General features: G+C 31.4%; 1 long non-coding RNA gene across 1 annotated transcript; it reads left to right on the plus strand.

Annotated features, from left to right (window-relative positions):
- The first annotated feature begins 4,556 nt into the window (after positions 1-4,556).
- LOC110910583 lies at positions 4,557-5,285 on the plus strand. The gene is made up of 2 exons (XR_002576279.2): positions 4,557-4,711; positions 4,999-5,285. It is a non-coding gene; the product is annotated as an uncharacterized LOC110910583 (long non-coding RNA).
- Positions 5,286-6,000: the final 715 nt, after the last annotated feature.

Here is a 6,000-nt window from a genome sequence, read left to right on the forward strand (position 1 = left end):
CAGATATAAAATCTATTTAGTCGTGTCAATCTGTCAAGTCTATAGAGTCTAGTTTACGTAATTAGAGAGTCTCGTGGGTTCGATACTCAGACTTACTTAAGTTATACTACATTGACCGGTACACTTGCCGGTTGTGTGGTCTAGGTTAGAGAGTCTTAGTTTTTAAAAATTTAAAATGTAGAGAGTCTATTTTAGGTTAAAATTAATTAGTTTTTTTAATTGACCACTTTTAGCACATCAAGTTTTTTGGCGCCGCTGTCGGGGACTCTTGGCGATTGCGTTCATTAGCTTCGTTTAGACTTGCTTGAATTACGTGCTATTTGTGTTTTATTTTTCTTGAGTCGTATGAGTCTAATAAGTAGTGTCTTTATTTATTGTTCAGAGTCTGTTGTTTGAGTTGTTTTACCGTTTCTTTCTCGTTTTTGCAGTGGATGCCCCATACGCATTCACAAGTACCGCCACCGAAGTCATCCTTCTCCTCTTCAACCCTAAAGGTTAGTACATTTACTTCTTCATCTTCTACCCGTTCTGACTCTACCCTCCCGTCTAAACCACCAACCTTTGACTTCACACCGAAGTCATCACCGCACAATTCACCACCACCTTCCCGTCCTCCTAGTCCACCAATTACCACGCCAAACATGAACCAACGTTAAACCATTCACCAACAATCCACCACTGGTTTCACCGGTGTGAACTCACCCATCACCCTTCCTGTCATTAATAACAATGGGTACATACTGATGTATGCGGTCCTTTTAAAACAATGGGTAGAACAGGGAGAGGTACTTCGTTATATTTACTAATGATTTCAATAGATATGATTATGTTTATCTTATGAAGCATAAACATGAAACTTTTGAAAAGTTCAAAGAATACCAAACGAAGTATAGAATCAACTATCTAGGACCATTAAGATACTTCGATTGGATTGAGGAAGTGAATATCTTAGTGATGAGACTAACGACATCTTGAAGTACTAGCGATTCGGCAAAATGTTAGTTTTACGTAACACCCTGTGGTTTGGTCAATTGTTTCAGTGACTTGCAAATGGATCACTAGACAGGATTTTGTCGGTTTTAACGCGTACACGCTTCCACTTAACAATTAATGGGTTAATTAGAATAAATAATATACGATGTTTATTTAAAATTTATTATGTTCAACGATGATTCCCAACAAATTAGTGCATTCTTCTGGGTGCTAACTCGTCTACGGGATGGAAAAATTGGTCCAGAAAAAAGTCAATATAATGGTGTGAAGACTGTTAATGAATCGGTTGCCGACTAAGGTTAACCTTTGCAACAAAGGTATTGATTTGAAGAGTATTTTGTGTGCATTTTGTTCTAACTATGTGATATCGAATGATAATATTTTCGGTGATTGTTGTTTGGTTCTTCCTAGTGGAAGAGTGTGTCGAGATATTTGAAAATTGAGTTACTTGAGGGTATGGTTCTAAGACCATGTGTAGTGGAAGAGTGAAGATAATGCCTCACCCTTGGGCATTATCCGTCATATGACGGTCTAGTCAGCATGTGGCATTATGGGGCATTATCTTAAAACGGGTGTAGTGATATAATGCCCCAACTAATGATTACCCAATTATTATTATTATTATTATTATTATTATTATTATTATTATTATTTTCAAATTAAAACTAATAATATTTTGGAAGTAGTGATGTGGACGACATGGTGGGTCATTTGGTAGTATAGAAACGAGGGGGTATCAAGCACACGATTTAAAGGAGTTTATTTTTTTTTATTCCATTTGCCATTTTATGTTAATTGTGTAAAGAGATTGCAAATTGAAAATTGGGTGGGATGAGCGAATTAGAAATCCATAACTTTTCATGTAGTTGATTTTCGTTTTGATATTTATTATTTCTCTTAATCAATATCATTTTTTTTTTAAATTATGCCGTTCAAACAAATATAGCCTATTTGATTGGATTCTTGAAGGCTATATGGATTGGGTGAATGTACTCTGAATCCCCCCAAAAAAGTGAATTGTCTAAAGTAGTTTTTCCATGAAGTGTATAAGTATTGGGGTTCCTTTAAAGTTTTGCTAATCAATAAAAGTGGAGTTAAGTACACAAATGGGTCCTGTGGTTTATACCTAATTTCGTCTTTGGGTACTAACTTTTTTTATTAACAAGTTTAGGTTCTATGGTTTCAATTTTGTAACACCTTTGGGTACTAACACCAAAATTAGTTAATTAATGACTAAAATACCCTTGCATTTTTTTAAGTTTATCAATGTAACACATTTGGGTACTAACACATAATTTTATTTAAGTTTAAATCAATTTTACAAAATCTATTTATTTTTATTTCATCTTTTTATTATATCTCTTAATTAACATAAAATCTATTTATTTTTTTTATTTTCATATTTTTATTAAATTTCTTATTTAACATAAAATCTACTTGTTACACCAGTATTTTTTTAAATAGATTTTTTAAATAAAATCTACTAGCTATATAGTTTTTATATAAATTTAATTTTTTACTCGTTTTAAATAATGTAAACGTTACTCGTTTTGAATTTTGGATTGAGATGATTGATAATAATAAATATCTTTCATGTAAAAAAATTAAGCCTTTTTTTAACTCGTTTTTTTATTCATTTACATTTTAGGAGTACTATTTTAGAAAGATATTTAATTTACATAAAACTATATATCTAGGTATTTTAGATAAAACTATATATCTAGATATTTTAAATAAAACTATATAGCTAGGTATTTTAGATAAAACAAAAAAAAATAAGCCTTTTTTTAACTCGTTTTTTTTTTGTAAAAAAGATATTTAATTTACATAAAACTATATAGCTAGTAGATTTTACTGGTGCAACTAGTAGATTTTATGTAAATCAAATATATTTCTAAAATAGTAAAATGTAAATGAATAAAAAAACGAGTTAAAAATGGCTTAAATTTCTTTTACATGAAAGATTATTATTATTATTATTATTATTATTATTATTATTATTATTATTATTATTATTATCAATCATATATATCCAAAATTGAAAACGAGTAAGGTTTACATTATTTAAAACGAGTAAGAAATTTAATTTATATAAAACTATATAGCTAGTAGATTTTATTTAAAAAAATATATTTAAAAAAATACTGGTGTAAGAAGTAGATTTTATGTTAAATAAGAAATTTAATAAAAATATGAAAATAAAAAAATAAATAGATTTTATGTTAATTAAGAGATATAATAAAAAGATGAAAATAAAAAAATAAATAGATTTTGTAAAATTGATTTAAACTTAAATAAAATTAGGTGTTAGTACCCAAATGTGTTACATTGATAAACTTAAAAAATGCAAGGGTATTTTAGTCATTAATTAACTAATTTTGGTGTTAGTACCCAAAGGTGTTACAAAATTGAAACCATAGAACCTAAATCTGTTAAAAATAAAAGTTAGTACCCAAAGGCGAAATTAAGTACAAACCACAGGACCCATTTGTGTAATTAACTCATAAAAGTGTAAAAAAATAGCTAATTTCATCAACCAGCTTACGAAATATTTTCGAACATAAAAACCCACTTGAGATTGTCGATCTAAAATGAAAGGAAACAAATGTTTTTTTTTTTAATGGAAAATTTGAATCACTAATGGACTATTGAAGTATTATCGTATCACAAGCGGAATTACCCGATCATATCTGTCTCCACTAGACAATAATGCCTATAAACCAATACAAGAGGAAACCCAATAAATTTAAAAAAACTATTTGTGGGAATCGAACCCAAGACAAGTGTTGCAGAAGTCGCTAGGCGCTTTCTAGTCGGCCGAGTTGGAGTTGGGAGTACTCGGAGAGTACTCAGACATGTTAAATATAAAGAAATTAATTATTGGATATTTTATATGTGTCAAAATAAGCGTAATTCATGTCAAAACTATCATTATTCATGTCGAAATTAGTATAATTCATGTCAAAATTAGCATAATCCCGAGTAGTCGCCGAGTAGGCCGAATAGTTGACCGAGTAATCCGAGTAGTCGTTGAGTATTCCAAGGTTCTCACCAAGTATTTGACCGAGTATTTCGAGTAGTCGCCGAGTTTGACCGCCTCCGACTTATAAAGACCGACTTGTAGTAACTCTACAAGGTAAGGTTCCGAGTACCGAGTAGTCGCCGAGTACTTGGCCTTGGAATCCGATTTTTACAATATTACCCAAGACTTAATGGTCTCTAGATGTCATTAGGCTATAATGCCATAGCCGAAACAAATGTAGATGGTATTTTACATATTCCTTTCCTTTTTTTTTTTTTTCTAGAAAAGGCAATTTTAAGCTTTTATGTGGTTTTTAAAGATTGGTGTAGATGGTATTTTACATATTCCTTTTTTCTAGAAAAGGCAATTTAAAGCTTTTATGTGGTTTTTAAAGATTGGTAGGATGGCTTGTTCTACTAGAAAGTGAAAAAGGGTATTTGAGAGAAATAGTGACATTGCACCAATACCAAATTTTTATGATTGGCCTTCAAGGGAAATGCAACATGAGTATTGCATTTTTCTAAGTAAAAAACTTCACCCCTATCTAAGCAACCTCAACCCCTTCTTAGCTACCACTTGCTTTCACCAACCATGAGCATTTGGTTTCCTTTCTTCTCCCAAAAATGGGGTGGCTTCAATCCCTCTTCTCTCCGCTCAAGAAGCTTTGGGTTAAACTACATTCTGCCCACCACAAGAGTATGTTCATAATAAACTTCTCTCACTTCTTTTTGCACTCATTCGGGTTTTTCTTGTTACTTTGTTAATAAACACCAACTGAGTTTTCACCAAGGGATATATTCAAAAGAAATTCCCTAGTAAAGATAGTATTCCCAGTCATTGTGTTTGGGATTGGGTCAAAAGTACAATCTTTAAGTTTTGTAATGCATTTGACATGCAAGTAATGGGAATTAAACTTATGACGGTGGAGGTATTGTTTTTCTAGTTAATTGTAACACGGCTAATTGTAAAATGCGAATTTTCAGGTAGAGGGATATACATATTGTATGAAGATGTAAAGTCATGTCCATACGAAGATGTGCATGTACTTTGGTCTATATTGGTCGAGTCAACTCATGTACCGCCTCATCCCTTGGCTTTGCCACCATTGAATTGAAGCAACATTCTTCCCGAAGATGATACCCGAGCATCATGTGTTTGTTGTACATAATCCATCACTTTTTTTCCAATCAAATATTGTTTTTGTCTCTGAGGTTTTTCGGGAATTGTACTTCGAAATTGATTAAGTTATTATGATACTCTTATTCTCACATTTAATAAGTTGTATTCCACTTAATGTTACTACATTGATCGCTAAGCCAATTTGGGATTGGATCGACGTTATATACTCGGCCACCTAAGTTCTCATCAAGTGTTTGGTTTTAGGTCCGAACTCACTAAGGCGTTGTTGAACATCACACTCACACCAATCATAGTTAATTGTGTAAACGTGATTACATTCAATTGGCATGTTTTCATAAGAAAATGAAATAACATAAGTAAATGGTGGTTGTTTGGCAGTTTATTGTTGGTTTGTCCCAGTGAAAGCAGTTTTTATTTCATTGTCGTAAGTGTAGGTGTTAGTTGTAAAGTTATGATAGATAGTTGAGTTTAGTTTAATGAATGAAACTAATAAAAATATTCAACTATTAATATCGATGGGGTTTGTAGTTTCAATTTGGAACTTCCTCTTGTAGTATAATCAAAACATTACTTTTAAAAATGCAAGTCAGTTAACAAAATTCGAAAAAAAGTCAATATTTTCTTGAAGTTGAATTTTGTCTTGGTAAAAATGTGATTTGAGTTTATTTGTTCCATTTTTCATCGGCGAGTGACTTCACATTTTCTTTTAAATGTTTTTAAATTTATAAAATTTCTTTTATACCAACTTAGAATAATGGGCAATTGTCATCAGAATTTGCCACCGATAAAAAATGGGCAAATTTAGGGACCGATTTCTCACCAAGATGTAAATTAAACCTGCTTTA

This window comes from Helianthus annuus, chromosome 15, assembly GCF_002127325.2.
Source record: "Helianthus annuus cultivar XRQ/B chromosome 15, HanXRQr2.0-SUNRISE, whole genome shotgun sequence".
Classification (NCBI taxonomy): domain Eukaryota; kingdom Viridiplantae; phylum Streptophyta; class Magnoliopsida; order Asterales; family Asteraceae; genus Helianthus; species Helianthus annuus.